At 52.2% G+C, this 16,790-nt stretch overlaps 1 protein-coding gene across 1 annotated transcript in view; it reads left to right on the top strand.

Annotated features, from left to right (window-relative positions):
* Window positions 1-16,235, top strand: part of LOC142605018 (feather keratin Cos2-3-like) — an 80,535-nt gene extending 64,300 nt beyond the window's left edge. Inside the window, exon 2 of the transcript XR_012838812.1 lies at window positions 15,935-16,235. The gene's annotated coding sequence lies outside the window, so the exon portion shown is untranslated. The remainder of the gene's footprint in view (window positions 1-15,934) is intronic.
* The last annotated feature ends 555 nt before the right edge of the window (window positions 16,236-16,790 follow it).

The raw sequence follows: 16,790 nt of genomic DNA on the forward strand, positions 1-16,790 counted from the left end.
TTAACAGAAATAATACCAAGGTCTGGGGTACCATTAGGCATGTGTTCTGATAGAGGACCACATTTTGTAGCAGAATTAGTCCAACAAGTAAGTAAAAATCCTAGGGATAAATTGAGATTTGCATACTCCCTGGAGACCACAATCAAGTGGGAAAATTGAAAGAATGAACCAGACCTTGAAAAGACAAATGAGTAAAATCTGCCAAGAAGTATCATTGAAATGGCCACAGGCTTTGCCATTAGCTCTTTTAAGAACAAGAATCCAACCAAGGTCTAAAGATGGTGTAAGCCAATATGAAATATTGTATGGCAAACCTTACCAAACTCCCCTAATCCCAGGGATATGAGAGTAAAAGGAGATACAGATTTGAAAACATATTTGATTTCTTTAGGAAAGACCCTTGAAGCTTGATGCTTATAACAACTTCGTTTTAACACACTTGGGTCAGACTTGTCGTTATCACAACCCCTCGAGCCCCACGTTGGGCACCAGAAAGGACTGACCTGGTTTAACCCCAGCCGGTAGCTAAGTGCCATGCACAGCTCGCTCACCCCTCCCCCGGTGGGATGGGGAGGAGAACGGAAAAACAACGGCAAAGCCTCAAGGGTTGGGATAAGGGCAGTTTACTGGGACAGCAACGGAGAGGCAAAACAATCAACAACAGTACTGATAACAGATAGTAACAATGGGTGATAACAGAGAACGATTTACCAATTGGAAGACCTACCGACTGGACGCTCAACCCTTCCCCAGCCATGCCGAGCCCACCCCTGCCCCACTAGACTAGCCCCCTTTTATGGTGAGCATGACGTCACATGGTATGGAATAGCCCCCCGGCCAGCCTGGGTCACCTGTCCTGGCTCCTTGTGAAATTAACTCTATCCTTGCCAGAACCAGGACAAAAACATATTTGATTTCTTTAGGAAAGACCCTTGAAGCGCTCAGTAGATATATTGTGCTGACCAGGCCACTTGCCCTGGATATGCCTGTACATCAATACCAGCCGGGTGACTTTGTGTACAGAAGAACATGGAATTCTGAACCACTCCAAGAGAGGCGGAAGGGACCTTTCCAGGTACTGTTGACAACTTATACTGCAATTAAAGTAGAAGGAGTAGAGCCGTGGATTCACCATACCCAGGTGAAGAAGGCACCATCGGATCAGTGGACATCCACGCAAGCGGGACTTTTAAAACTAAGACTGCACAGAAAAAGTTTAATGCAGTGTACTTGGGAGAATAACTGTGCTAAACTAATACTTTTGGGGTTTCTGTTGGGTATCTTTTCAGGAGGAATTGTAATAATATTTGTAATATGTTGTCGATTATTTTTTCTTTTTTTCCTTCCTCTCCTCAGAGAAATCGTGAGCCTGAAACAACACTTTTGGAAACCGTGGGTAGGACATTGATTATTTAAATTAGAAGATGAGAATAACGGTGTTAGTTAGTGTTTTCTTTTTGGTGGCAACGGCACTAGAGAATAATTTGATTTTGCAACTAATTCAAGGGTTTGCAAAGGTGCAGAATTTAGCATCTGTAACAGCTTGCCTGCCAGTCCCAAGATCTGCTAGGGACCCAATTCCTTGGGGAATATTAACCATGAATCTGACTACAGCATGGAAAAACACGTGGAAAGGAAAAGTTAACAAATTGCCCTGGGTGGGGTCAGAAGGAAATTACACTCTGAATTTTGAAAGAAATAATGAAACGATTTCTAAATGTAATATTACTAAACCTGCCACTCCATGGGCAAAGGAAATAATCTATCAGCCATCTGGAGATGCCTGTACCAATACACCTTGGGGATGTCAAATCATGAAAACATGGAAGCAACCTCGAAGAGGAACCTGGGATCATATCCAAAAGGCAGAACGGTGTGTAGATTTTACTGGAATGCCTGGATCTCTAGAGGATCCTCCTCGAGTAAGAACAATTTATGGCAATGTTGAGCAAATGAGACAAAGCGAACCAGATATTCACCCAAAGTGGAATTGTTCAAAAGTCTGTAACTGTGAAACAACCGATGCTGAGATCCAATGACTTTACCCAATTGCTAAAGCTTTAAGATGGGGATGTGCATGTAGGAACTATAGTAATGATTTAAACGATACCTGGTCCCACTTAAAGGATGATAGGAAGACATGGCCTGGAATAGATTGCATTAGGGGGCAAATAGAGAGCTTGGGGTTGACGGTATGGGTAAGCAGCAACGGAAAATGGAATACTCACATGCCGATAAAAAAATCGAAATAAACAGTGGACTTTGGGACTGTTAACATTATGTCTCCTTTGGAGGAAGTCACCATTACGACCTTCATGGTGGACTTGAGTAAAAAGAGAGGATGATTCTTGGCAATCCCCTAGTACCGGGACTAAAGTTCGGTGGGTATTGGAGTCTGGTTTTTTACCTGGAATATCAGCATTGCAAAACAAATTTATCTTGCGTAGTCTTCCGCTACAAGTACAAATATTAGCAGATGCTACACAAACAGGCTTAGCCGAGTTAAATACCCAATTACAAGCCACTAGCAAAATGGCATGACAGAACAGATTGGCTCTGGATCTTGTATTACTCAAAGAACATGGAGTATGTGGATATCTAGGACTCACTAATGATACATGTTGTGTGCATGTACCAAATGTGACGGAAGATCTTAACCAACAATTGACCAGAATAAAACGTGTGGCACAAAACAGTAGAGAATTACAAATTGGATTAGAAAATTCATGGTTAATCTTATGAAGTCGTTATGGACAGGTGCATCCACAACAATGATACTGCACATGCCTGCAAGAAGAGGGTCATCCAGCAGACACGGGTGCGCGACCACTGACAACCACCAGAGACCCCTTGAAGACCACCGACTCAAATCACTGACAACGCGTGACACGGAGGAGAATATGGAAATGGCTTCTAAGAAATCATTATCATAGGACTGCCTTTTCTTGGAAAAATAATGAATATGTATGCTTTGATTCTATATAACCTGTGTGTTAGTGCTCACCTGGCATTCACATTGGGTGGAGCTATCTCCTGTGCATCCAGCGCTGCAATAAAGAATGCCTGCCTTTTAACACTACATTGGTGTTACGAGGTTTATTCCCATGTTTCGGTGACACTGTGGGTGTGAAGCTTGAAATCCTGACTCCATTTGATGACTTTGTAACACTAGCAGGAAGCTTTGGAAAGGTCTGTGACAGCCTGTAGCTGGAGGACTCAGGTGCACATTGCCATGTCCCAGCTTTGACAAAGTAGCAAAATTTTGAAACCCCTTCTGGTTGTTCTTTTGGCAGGAAAGCTTTTTCATTAGCAAACTCTGAGAGGAGTCCCCGTGTTAGAGAGCAGAGGAAAGCACCTGCTCAGGGTTGCCTTGGCTAACGTCAGAAGGGTGAGAGAGGCGCTGCGTGTTCCCTGTCAGCAGTGGCCGGTCACTGCGGCAGGACCGAGGGCTGTCCGGCTGCCCGTGGGCAGGAGGATCTCTGCTGCCTGCCTCCCTGTGCACAGCAGAAAGGCGCTGCTCCTCTCTGGGAGCCAGCGGGGCCGGCGGCTGCAATCGCTCCTTCCCGGGCACCGCCGGACATCGCCACCGCTCCGGCCGTGATTCCTGCCCCGCTGGCGCTACCGGCACTGTGCCGGGACATTTCTGTCTGCGCCCCGGTGGGAGTGCGGGGGTGAGCATGGGGTGAGGGGCGCGAGAAGGTTTCTGCGGGTCGGGGACACGTCCCAGGCAGGGCTGCGTGGCGTGGGGTCTGCAGGGCCTCGGCGGGCCCGGTGCCGGTGCCATCGGGTGGGGGAACGGGCGCGGGGCCGGCGGGGCCGGGCGGGGCGAGGCGGCCCCGGCGGGCGGAGCGGCAGCGCCCCCTGGCGGGCCCGGCCGGGGCTGTCCCCCCCCCCCCACACACACGCCCGGCCCCGCCCGCCGCCCTTCCTGGTTCCTGGTTCGTGGTTCGTGGTTTGTGCCCGGCCGCAGCCCCGGCTCCTCTCCCCGTGTCTCTCAGGGCGCAGTAATACACCGCCGCGTCCCCGCGCCGGGGCCGGGCGAGCCACAGGGCGCTGGACCGGCGGTCTGCCGCCACCCACAGCCGCCCCGGCGGGTCCGGCACCTCTTTGGACTCTTTAAGAGTGCTCACGAGCAATGCAGGGCCTCGGCCCGGGAGCTGACGGTACCAGTAGATGAACTCGCTGGTCTGTATGTCTGGGTGTGAGCAAGTGATGTTGATGCCGGTGCCCTCGGTGGTCTCTGCCGACGGCTCCTGCTGCACCTGGGCTCTGCCCACAGCCACTGCCGAGAAAGAAGAAAAAGGACAAAACCTGAAAACCTGCTTTCTGCCCATCCCTGCCTGCTGTTTCTCAGAACAAATTCCGCAGAAGCAGCCAGGACAATACAGAGATGATGAGGTGCAGGGTTTCCAGAGGTTGTTGACATGTGCAGTAATGGAAGTGCCCACTAATAATTGGTGGAGAGATGAAAGCATGAATGATAGGAGGATTGGAGGAGGCACTGAAGAGAAAAGGGGGGAAAAGGAAAGAAAGAAAGAAAGAAAGAAAGAAAGAAAGAAAGAAAGAAAAGAAAGAAAGAAAGAAAGAAAGAAAGAAAGAAAGAAAGAGGGAAGGAATGATGGTATCAGTTATATGAAAAGCCACAGGAAAAAAAAAAAGAAACAAGGAGTGTTGGGGAAAGAACAGAGCCATGACTTTTCTGAGGGAATGTGGGATGGTAGCAGAGGGAGAGATGGAGGGGAGGATTGTTCGGGGTAGAGGTCCGTAAAGAAGCCAGAGGGGAAGGCAGCCTCGAGGGACCTGCGGGGCCACCCCAAGCTCAGCACCGTCCCGGTCCCCCGCCACCACCGCCAGCCCCACGCACCCAGGAGCACCGCGGCCAGCCCCGCCAGCCCTGCGCCCCGGCATCGCCGCATCCCGCCGCTCGGCCGCCCGCGCCTCGCTGCCCCCCCGCCAGCACTGGCTCTCCGCTCCGCCAGCGATGCCTCCTCCCCTCCGCTCCCCTCTGCTCCCCTCCGCTCCCCTCTCCTCCCCTCCCTTCTCCTGTTCTCTCCCCTCCTCTCCTCTCCTCTCCGTCTCCACTAGCTCCGCCCCGGGGCTGAGCCCTCCGACGGCGACCCTCGCGGTCTCGACCAGGCTGAGAGTGCTCCGTGGCTCTGCACCGGCAAGAATTTTGGCTCCTGCCAGTCCCACTCTCCCGTCCTCTAGACACGACCCCTCAGCAAGAAGAAGCCTGCAAGCGCCAGCTGCAGCCTGGAACAGCTGTAGGACCCTGACCAGGAGATGGACCAGCTTCCCAGAGCTGTCTCCGAGCTCAGGGGCTGGGAAACGGCAGCCACTGATGCCCTGGGGATGGCAGGGAGGAGGCCCAGAGCCTCCCTTCAGCTGCCTCTCTGCACTCCCAGCACAATGCCTAGAAGTTGTGTCGTGGTAAAGGGGATGTGAGCACAAGTGTGACATGGGCATGCAGGGGTCAGGTAGGGCACCATGAAAGGTACACAGTCAGAAGGTAGGTGAGAAGGGGCCTCCAGAGGTCATCTAGATCAATCCCACACTCAGATCAGATCCCATTAGATCAGGTTGCTCAAGGTCACATTCAGTCCAGCCTTGAAGTCTTCCCAGGATGGGGGTTGCACAAACCTCCCTGGGAAACACCTTCCAGCTCTTGTTCTTTCTTTTAGGCTACTGCTTAATCCAATTTCTCCATATCCCAGCTGATGTCCACTGCCTCCGCTCCTATTGCTGAGCACTTCCAGTGTCTTGGTCCATTTTCTCTGCCCCCTCTGATTCAGCAGTTGTAGAAGCAAGGTCTCCTCTGAGACAGCTCTTCTCCAAGGTGGGCAGGCCCCAGCTCTCGTGGACTCTCCTCACACATCATGTTTGCCAGCCCCCCTAATCAACTCGGTGGCCTTTGTTGGACTCGCTTCACTCTGTCAATATCCTTCTTGGACCAGGGAGCCCCAACCTGGATGCAGTACTGCAGAGGTGGTCTCCCAAGGGCCAGAGGGGCAGGGTCACTTTCCTGCACCTGCTGGCCTCACTTTGACTAACACAGCTCAGGATGCAGTTGGTCCCATTTCCTGCAAGGGCACACTGCTGTCTCCTGTTCAACTGGATGTCTCCTAAAACCACACATCCTTTTTCTGTGCATCTGCTTCTGAGGCAGCCAGCCCCCAGCCTGCATGACCACATGGGCTGGTTCCTCCATCAGATGCAAAACTTTGCCATTGCTCTTTTTGGCCTTTCTGAGCTTCCAGTCAGCCCATTTCTTCATGGTCAGAACTTCTGGAGCGTGGTTGTCCAGCCAGTTTTCCTCCTAATGAACCCTTGCATCTCCCCTTTTGGTCAGAAAGGAAGTAAAGGAGAGGGTGTAAAAATCCTTCAGGTATCTGCTCTCCCTTCTGTTCTCCATAGTGTCTGTTACCTCCTGAGAAAAAACATTGTGCTGGGCCCTTGGCTACACTGCAGCCTCAGCTCAAAAGCAGCTCCATGGAGAGGGGAATCAGCCCTGGTTGAGCTCTTCCAGAAGAACTTCCCTGGCCCTGACTTGTGCTGTTGTCTAGCGAGGCAGGGAGGGACGACTGTCAGCCATGCTGAGGCACTCCCAATGTTGTCACACTGAATTAAACTAGGGATCCAAGATGGAGTGGAACCATCCTTGTTGGGACCTAAAATCGTCAACAGCGGAGCATGAGCTGTGGAGGGGCAAGAAAAAGAGGAGGCAGGAGGCAGGGGCTGTATGTCAGGGCCTCTTCCATGGACAGATCTCTAGCAGGCTGGTGTCATCACCACTCAGCTGCACTCTGGCTCCTTCAGATCTTTTGAACCCTGCTGCTCTGTGGTGTTCAAGGATAGAGCAGTGGAGAGCGTCCCTGCCATAAAGCAGCACATTCCCTCCTGATGAGGGACGCACAAGGAAACGCACACACACACACCCACACCCACCCCCCTATATAGAGACACAGTCTCCTGCACACTGGCATGGAATCATGCACAAATTTGTGCTCCCACACCCTTCCACACAAACCCAGCTGCTCACAAAAGCACACCAGACAGGAACACAACGAACCATGGACTTGGCTAAGGACACCTAGGAACAAATGCAGCAGGGTTAGGACACTCTGGGGAAGGACAAGGCCCCAGGCAAGCACATGGCAATTTTTGTGTACTCACAGATGCACAGAGAGGGCATGAGTCAAAACCAGCAAGAATTTTTTTCCTGAGGGCAGTGTTAGTCAGGATGGGGTCAAAACCTAGCAGCACAACCCACACACCTGGGGAGGCAAGAACAAGTGAGCATGGGGGAGAGCTGAGGAGGGAAGGAAAGAGATGGACGTGGCACATCCTCATACAAGCCATCCCTTGGGGGTCCAGCTAAGGACAGCAGGAGCTTCTTTCGTGAGAAGAGCACTGCAAACAGTCCCAACACAGTGACCCAGGCTAATGTCACTTCTCTGCTCTACACCTGTCCAGCACTTGAGCTCAGTCTTCTGCCCATACTGCTGCATTCCCTGCCCTAGAAATCCTGGAGCCTTTCATCCCAGCGCTCAGAAGAAGCCTTCATCAGGGAATGGGCATGGCACAAACCTGGAAATGAAAAGGCAGCAGTGTTGGAAAAGAAAGCACAGCCCGTATCATTAGCTGTGATGGTTTGCATGCAAGACGAGCTTGCCAGAAAATTGTTACCTCTGCAAAGGGTGCCTCTGGTCCTGCGGCAACGCAGGGCAGGTATAAAAGCCAGCCCAAGCCCCCTGCTCTCTCATCCTCTTCTCCTGTCTCCTTCTCCTTGGGAACCAGGTGAGTCTGGAGCCCTTCTCCTCCTCTTCCAAAGTGAGAGATTTCCTTGATGGACCTCTCAGCTGATACTGGCTCTGTCCTGTGCTGGGGCTTGGAGCATGTTGCTATGGGAAAGAGAAATGGGGAGGAGGTCTGCTTAGGGAGACACTGGAACAGGGCTGAGAGGACATTTGGTTTACAAATTAGGATAGAGACTCCCTGGACCAGGCGGCTCTTTGTAGGGAAATGAAGACTGTGTGGCTCCAGCTTCCAGCTCCCCACTCAGGAGTGGCCTTGGCTCCTTTGTGACACAGAAAATAGCAGGCTGCTCCTCACCCACCCTTGTGCTCTGCTTCCTCCCCGCCCTCTCTTCCAGGTGCCACCTCCACCCTTAGAGATATGTCCTGCTACAACCAGTGCCTGCCATGCCCGCCATGTGGCCCGACCCCACTGGCCAACAGCTGCAACGAGCCCTGTGTCAGGCAGTGCCAGAACTCCACCATCGTCATTGAGCCGCCTGCTGTGGTGGTGACCCTTGCCCGGCCCCATCCTCAGCTCCTTCCCGCAGAACACCGTTGTGGGCTCCTCCACCTCCGCTGCTGTTGGCAGCATCCTCAGCTGTGATGGAGTGCCCATCACCTCTGGGTGCTGTGACCTCTCTGGCATTTCCAGCCGCTACGGTGGCAGGAGGTGCCTCCTCTGAGAAAGATGCTAGAAACACCCCATGGAGACACCATTGAGGAACTCAGGAGGTGGTGCTGCGCAGAGGATCGAGTCTTTGGATGTTGTTTTCACTAAAATGGCTGAATGGCTTTGCTTCTCTCTCCCTCTTCCTTGTTTGCTTCGTTCCCCTTGGCAGCAAGGTCCACCAAGGCCAGCCTTGGTGGGCACCATCTGTCTCCTCTGTAGCTGTGGGGCAAGGCGGAAAGATACCATGCAGGAACTTCTCCATGGCCAAGGGCCACAGACCACTGGCAGCCTCCAGGGGTCCCTGCACTGCTCTCCTTCACTTGGGAGTGACTTTTGCTTCCCTGTTTTGACTCATTAAAGTTCTGCTGCATTCAAGCCTGGCCTCCTTGTGGTCCTTCCCTCTGTGGACTCTCCCCATGCTGCCAAAGGAGAAGGCTTTTGCTCAGGGGATGAATGGGTGAGGGCACATTCTCCATTCACAGAGGAATGGGAGTTGGGACAGCCTGCAGTGGCTCCTCTTTTGGGCACTGTCACTGGGAGCTGAGGAAGACATCCCAGGATGCTCTGCTGCCAGTGACCATTCAGGCCTTGCCTTGCCTTGCTCTGCCCTCAAAAGCCCAGAAAGGCAGGAGGCCCTGACCCGTTAACAGCCCCACGACCTCTTGAGGAAGGGCGTTCATTTCGCTATGGTTGGAACTGCACTGTGGTGGCAGGGGTGTGGGTTTCTGGAAGATAGTTTGCTTTGCAGAATGGCGGGAGCGGTAAAGCAGGGAACAGCCTATGGGATGACCCATAGCCACTACCTCCGTCTTCATCTCCACTCCACCCTCCAGTCTAGAGGACCTGGCCAGCACGCATGGGCAGGAGTAGCAGGGAAAAGTCGCTCATGCTGCTGAATGCATCGATGCTGGAAACTGGAGCTGAGCATATGGGAGGTGAGGGCAGTCAGCGCAGAAATGGGGACAGAGAAACGGTGTATTTGTGAGGGAGGTCAAATTGCTCTGATACAGAGCTTGCAGGAGCATGTGAAGATCAGCAAGAATGAGGGTACTGGGTTGCACTTCCCAAGAGAGCTGAAGGTGAAGGCAGAGGTCTTGACTGCTTCACGGGTTGTGTCCCCCCCGCCCCGAGAATTTGTGCTCAGGAATTGGCTGCCATTCTGAGGGGAGAGATTTTATACCTGCAAATCTCAAACCTTCTGATTGATTGAAATGTCTCTTGGCAGCCAGTACAGTCTCATATCCTATTGCTCGCATGAAAATCCAGATGTCCTGACAAGAGAGTACAAGACGAAGAACGGAAAACGCCCTTCCACCGTCCTGCACCTGTGCCTGATGAAACATCTCTCAAAACAACTGAAGGCCAAACTTTTATAAAGCCATTTCACTTCCATGTCAGAAATCCTTTCTCCCTAGTCATGCTATCAACAGCCATCATCTACAGCAACAGAGTTGGACTTCCTAACTGTACCAGAGTAAACCTTGTAATAAGCAGAAGGTCCTTCTTAAGGATGATACCATCAGCAATTATCCTGGCTGAAGAGGGAGGGATGGCACGTCTTCTGACAGGAGCAACAGCTGCTCGTGGCTCTTGGCATGACCGCTGGTTTGCCTGTCCAAGAAAAATGATCTGGGTAAGGCAGGAAAAGGGCACAAGATCCACCTGGGTTTTACAGTTCAGTCTAAGTCTATTGTTGCCAGAGGTTCTGTTTTCTGCGGTGGTTCAAACCATCTACAGGCAGAGATGCAGCTGTTATTTACACCACTCTGACTCCCCTGCTGAACACCCTTGATTTACACCCTAAGAAACAAGGATGTGAAAGCTGCTGGTAGTTGTTCACCCGTACTAAACAACTGGCAAGGTTGTAGTGTTTTGACTGTAGAAATGATGCCTAGAGTTGTTTCCGATTGAGAAAATGCTCTAAAAGCACAACTGACCACAATGGAGTAACCCTTCTGTGGATGGGATCTGCACAGTGTCCTGTCCCTGGCAAGGGGGCAACACATTGCACTGTGCAAGTGACTGAGCACTGGCACAGTTTGCCCAGGGAGGTTGCCAAGTGTCCTTCTTCAGAGATATTCAAAACTGACCCAGATACGGTCCTGGGCAACTGGCCTCTAGGTGGCCCTGCTAGAGCAGGGGCGTGGGACCAGATGACCTCCAGAGGTGCCTTCCAACCTCAACTCTTCTGTGATTCTCTCATTCTGTCAGAGCAGCTGATGTAGAGCAGCTCAGGGTTGTAAGCGCCTGAAGGGATGTAAGGTTACCTATACTGTCCTCTCTTTCTTTCAGTTCTTAGCGCTACTAGATGGCATTTGAAGGAATGCTTTGAAGAGTCTGAGTGCCTTTCTTACTGGGACCAGTCACACTCACTTCTGGAGTCCTAGCCTCAGTGTTTGCAGGCTGTGGGGAGTCTGGCTTGTCCTAGACACACAGCATGTTCCCTCGGCTGTGTAAATCCCCCAGTGAGGCTCCACTTCCTTTCCAGATCTGGGGCTGGTCTCACAGCCCCACATCTCCCTTGAGGAGATCACTACGGGTAGATGGGAACATCTAAGCCTGGAGGAGTTTCCACAATTGTAATGCAAGCATGAGAGTACACAATCGTTGTGAGTGAGTGTGAGAGTGTTTGCTCCATCTTCCTTCCAGGGGCTGTCCAGTCAGCTCTCAGAACACGCTTCGATGCGTCATCCAAGGAACTTGTGCATGTCCAAATGGTAGTAGGAACTCCCTAGTTCTTTGTTCTTCTAGTGTGGGTGCTGCTTCATTCCCACAGAGTCTGCTGGGAGGCTCAGGGATGTGGTAGACTTGTGGAGAAGCCATGTCAGTAAAAACTGAGGAGAACCTCTCTCTTTTCCCTTCTTCATAGGACAGGGGTTCCATCCCTCCCGATCGCTTTTGTGGCCCTCCTCTGGACCTGCTCTAACAGAGTCTGTAGGCTCTCCCCACAGTCAGTGAGGAGGCATCAGCTCCCACACTGGACTTAGCCCATCCCAAAGCAGATGTGCATGGCAAATGGGACAAACCATCCTTCTGGAGACACTGATCCTGCATTTCATCATTTGTGGCCTCTGAACTCCCTAGCTAGCATGAGCTCATATCATGGCCTGCATACCTGGTCACCTCTGCACGGCTTGCTTCATCATGCGATGATCAGAAGTGAACACACAAACTCTCCTACCAGCCCCCCCACACCACCTCCATCCCATGGCTAAAGCCCATATCCATGTCCAGGGTACTCTAGGACAGACAGAGAGCAGGGAGAGGCCTTCTGTGTCAGTGAAAGGGCTCATGCCCAGAGCCTCACTCTCATCAGCTGCATCTCCGGCTCTCACCGAGTGCAGATCAGTCTTCCCTCAGCCACACTGAACCCTTTGGACACAGGACATGCAGAAGAAGACTCTGTCAAGTCCACGACCTGTTGCAGTGGCCATGGACAGTTGCAGACAGCCTTTCTTCGGGTGTCTTGAGTCTTCCCAATTAACTCTAACATGTCTAGAGGGCTGGATTTGTGTGTGTGCCTGTGTGTGTGTCTGTGAGTGCAAGTTGTCAAAGCCAGCTGTTTATCTTGAGTGATCTTTTTCTGGACTCTTCCAGCATGTGAGATGAGTCCTCTGCCCACACTGACGTGTTTTGCACCGGAAACGCTTGGGCCTCTCATCCTGTCACACAGAAGCTGCCTTCACTGAGGAATGTGCCTGGCATAAAGCAGGACATGAAAAGGCAGCAGTGCAGGAAGCCAGAACACAGCCCACAGCATTAGCTGGGATGTCTTGCATTCAAGATGAGCTTGTCAGAAAATAATCACCCTCTACAAGGGATGCCTCTGGCAGCCTGGGGCAGTAAAGGTCCATGATAAAAGCCAGCCCCACTCCTCACTCAGCCACTTCTCTTGCCTCCTTCTCCTTGGGAACCAGGTGAGTCGGAAGCTCCTCCTCCTTCTCTGATTTCTCTAAAAGGAGGTCTCATCTCAGTGGGCTTCTCAGGTGACACCAGCTTTGTTCTGTGCCAGATGTTGGGGCTGCTTGTCATGAGAGAGAGAAGTGGGGAGAAGGTTAGGCATGGAGGGAAGCTGGGACTCAGCTCTAGGTGGGGCCCTGGCAGGACGCTGAGGCCAAGGAAGCTCTCATACATCTCTGCTGAGCCTCCACCTTCTGGCCCTGCACGTTTTTTCAACTCCCTCGTGGTGTGGTGACAGGCTGCTCCTCACACATCCCCATGTTTTGCTGCCTCCCTACCCTCTCTCCCAGGTGAACGTCTGTCCCAAGACATGTCCTGCTACGACCAGTGCCAGCCCTGCCTGCCCTGCCAGCCCTGTGGCCCGACCCTGCTGGCCAACAGCTGCAACGAGCCCTGTGTCAGGCAGTGCCAGAACTCCACCGTCATCATCCAGCCCTCCCCTGTGGTGGTGACCCTGCCCGGCCCCATCCTCAGCTCCTTCCCACAGAACACCATTGTGGGCTCCTCCACCTCCGCTGCTGTTGGCAGCATCCTCAGCTGTGATGGAGTGCCCATCACCTCTGGGTGCTGTGACCTCTCCTGTATCACCAGCTGCTACTGTGGCCACAGATGCCCACCTTGCTAAAGATGCTGGCAATGGCCTCGGACAAGGACCCCCAGGAACTCAGAACATGATGCTGGACAGAGGATCAAGGTTTTGTGGCATTGTTTTAAGGGCAAATGACCATCTCTGGCTTGCATGGTAAGGCAAGATTTGGCCAGCCTCGGGCTCTCTGAAACTACGGCCAATGCCTACCTTTCGTCTCTCCCCCTCACACTTTTCCTCTCTTTTCCTTGTTGTCTTGTGCTTACCTCACAGCATGGAGGGATCTTCTCCGCCTGTCTCCCTTTGCCAGGCAGGTTGACAGGTTGGTCCTGCGGGAACTCTGCCACAGGAAAAGGGAAACAGATTCTTAGCTGCTGCTGCTCCTGCTCCTCCCCGCAATGGGGGCCTCCACTTGGAGTGACCTCATTTCCCTCTTTAGGACTCAGTCATAATGAGGGTGGGACACACTGCAGGAAGGCTTCTTTCAGGTACTGCCTCCTGAGGCTGAGAAGACAACCCTAGTTACTCCACAGCCAGTGGCCATCAGTGCTTGCCTTGCTCGCGTCTCCTCTCAGAAATACCCCCTTAGCCCTCGAGCACATCATGTGAACAGGAATCCTGACAACTGCTGTCCTCCAGAGAGGAACTGTGGGCATGTGGGCTGTCCCAGGGAGGTCATCAGTCCCACAAGGTCATGGGGAAGAGTGCTCCTCTTGCTTTGGGAGGAGCTGTTACTGGAGAAGGAGACTTAGAAGAATACGTTGCTAAAGGATGGCTGGAATTGGGAATGGGAAAATAGCCATGGGGATGGCCAACAGTCTCCATCATCTGGTCTCCATCATCATCTGTCCCATCTCTCCATCATCTGATCTTGGGGCCATTGTCATCACAGCTGGGCATGGGCATCAGGGACAGCTTCCCCACGCAGCCCTATCACCCTTTCAGCACAGCATCTGGCATGGCCCAGTTGTTGCCAACCTCTTGGCTGAGGTGTTTCACAAGTTAGTGTTGATATCAGCAACAGCAGGCCACACACTGGAGTCCCCTGTCCCTCTGAACCCACACCCCTCTTGGGTGAAGGCAGCCCCAAGGCAGCGACTGCTGCTTAGGACATGCAACACTGCTCTCTGTTGCCTTTGCCTTCCTCCAGCACAGCTTTCCTGAGCCCCAGGACCTCGATGGCCTCACAAGTGCCACAACGCAACTCTGGTCCAGAAAGGTTCTGTGTGAGAGGAGATACCACCAGCTCTGCAGAGACATGGCAGTCACAGTGGGATTTGATTCTGCACTCAGCATGAATCATGAGCTGTCCCTGAATGGCCCAGGGTGCACACCAGCCCAACCAACAGGGCACAGGTTGGAGTGCCTTCCCCCAGGCGCCAAGGTCCTTCAGCATTCCCAGAGCCCCTGGGGCTGAAGTGACCCCGGTGTGTCGTGCAGCATCGCTGCTCCCCACAACACAAGCTGAACAACCGGACTGGGGTCCTCAGGAGTCTCCAGGGGCTTTTCCACCTCTGTCTTTTTTCTTCTGGAAAGGCAGGAGTTATTTTCCCCCTTTTCTGATTGCTCTGCTCTCGTGTGCTAAGTATTTTTGAAGAGCAGTTGTACAGACCTTAGGTTTCTCATAGGCCACCAAACCTGGTTTCTGGAGAATGTCCCTTGTTTCAGCATGCAAAGAGTAGACTCTATCAGCCCTCATGTCTTCCCTGGGTAATGGCAGCACTTGTAGCTGCTTGAGCTAATTTGCAGGCACCAGATATATTTTTCCACACCGCCCATCCCTGCTTTACCAAAAGCCTTGTAATGAGCAGAAGAGCCCTCCACAAATATGATAACGGGCTATTTACAGAGCACATCCTGCTACAGCAGTTGGCAGGAACTGTAACCCCAGAGAATATTCTCAGGCCAACAGAGAGCAAGCAGTTAGCATTCACCACTGAGCAAGCAGCTGCAAGTGAGCCAGTTGCACATCATCGGAGCAGGAGAAAGGGAGATAGAGAGGATTTTCTCTGTCAGCTTGATGAGCCCCCAAAGCCCCAGTGCAGTGGAGAAGGAGGCAATGTCTGCCTCTAGTATTAAGGTAAGGGCAACCTCTGGCATGGTGAAGGAAAGAAAAGGTGAGGCGAGGCAAGGCAAGGCAAAAGTGTATGATCTCAGGAAGGAAGGTCAGGCTTTGCAGGGAGATTAAAGAGCTGTTGTTCACATTTGCAAGGATAAGACACGTATGGCTGTTATGTTTTAACCCACCAGGCAGCTAAAACAACCACACAGCTGTTCCCTCACTCCCCTACCCAGTGGAATGGGAAGCGAATTGGAAAAAAAGGTAAAACTCATGGCTTGAGATAAAGACTGTTTAATAGGCCAGAAAAGGAGGAGAACAACAGCAACAACAATAATGATGATAAGTAATGTAGAAAACAAGTGATGCAGAGCACAATTGCTCACCACCCGCAGAACACCAATGCCCAGCTATTTCCCGAGTCACGGTCCCAGCCCCTTTGAATGGAAAAGGGACTACATCTAACAGACTTAGTGAACCATCTCTTTTCACCTTCCACACACCTTTACAGTGACCTCTGCTGAAGTTCCTCAGGTGTGTGAGTTCCTCAAGATGCTGAAAGGCTCCTGTTCCCAGAGAAAGCTGGATCTTTTGAAGGTAGGCTCCGGGACGAAACCCCATCTTGAGTTCAACCTTTCAAGTGTCTCCCTGCAACACCTGCAGCAAAGCTAATCCATGGCAGTCACTTTTCAGGATGCCTGAGAGGTTGCAAACGTGAAGGAAAAGGGAAACATTGGACAAATGAGCAAACAGTTTGAGATGTAAGGTGGGTGTAGAAACACACTCAGGTCACTTGAAATATCATTCTGGAAGAAGTTAGTTTGCACTGCCATACTCCAAAATCTGTATTGTTTTCTCCCCAGATATACTGCATTTCCTACAAGACCCTGAATCCTCTCTCACGGGTCTTTCTGTACAGCCCAGCATGAGGACAGACCTGAATTCCACCTCCAGGTGGGATCCAAATCATCGCTTTCTTACCTCATCCAGGTGGGAATGGGGCTTCTCATCCACCTTCCAGTACCTCACAGAGACGCTCTTCTCTAGGTGACTCACTCTGCCTCCTTCTCTTTCCCTCTGACCCATGTCTCCTTTGGATATACTCCCCATTCCATCTCTTCCACAAAACCTAAACTTCCTTTGCCATCTTGGAAGGCCTCACTGCCAACAGCCACTGACATGGCCTACTGAGGGGACATAGACTGTACCGGCCTGCCACCATGGCTGCTTTTGTCAGCTTCCCCCAGAGCTTCCCCCCTTCCAGGGCCAGCTCTTCGCTTTCCAAAACCGAATTAGCGCAACAAGACAGGTGTGCAAAGAGGGACAAACTAGATCCCAGTAATGCACATCCCAAAAATGCATCCACCAGCATTTTTCTGCTGGGCAGAGAATCCAGAGGGACTCAGGGACACAGGGACTTCCCCCAGCCAAGTACTGGTGAGTCCCCAGAGCTGGAGGAGAGACATGAGAAGCAGGGGGACAGCTCAAGTGGTTGAACAGGGAATCTTGTTCAGTGCCTGATGGACGGGTCTTGCCCACAAGGTGAGGCTTTCACCGATCCCCAGTTGCCCAGCTAGGAGGACATTTTTCTTCCCTGGACTTCTTTGCCTAGGAGGGAAGGCCACAGGAGCAGTCACGTCTCCTACCAAGAGCCCCCTTCTCCAGCAGTGGTCATTGGTGGACACTGAGGGAAGAGTTAGAGCTGGACAAGCAGCTGGG

This window comes from Balearica regulorum, chromosome 24 (assembly GCF_011004875.1).
Source record: "Balearica regulorum gibbericeps isolate bBalReg1 chromosome 24, bBalReg1.pri, whole genome shotgun sequence".
Lineage (NCBI taxonomy): Eukaryota > Metazoa > Chordata > Aves > Gruiformes > Gruidae > Balearica > Balearica regulorum.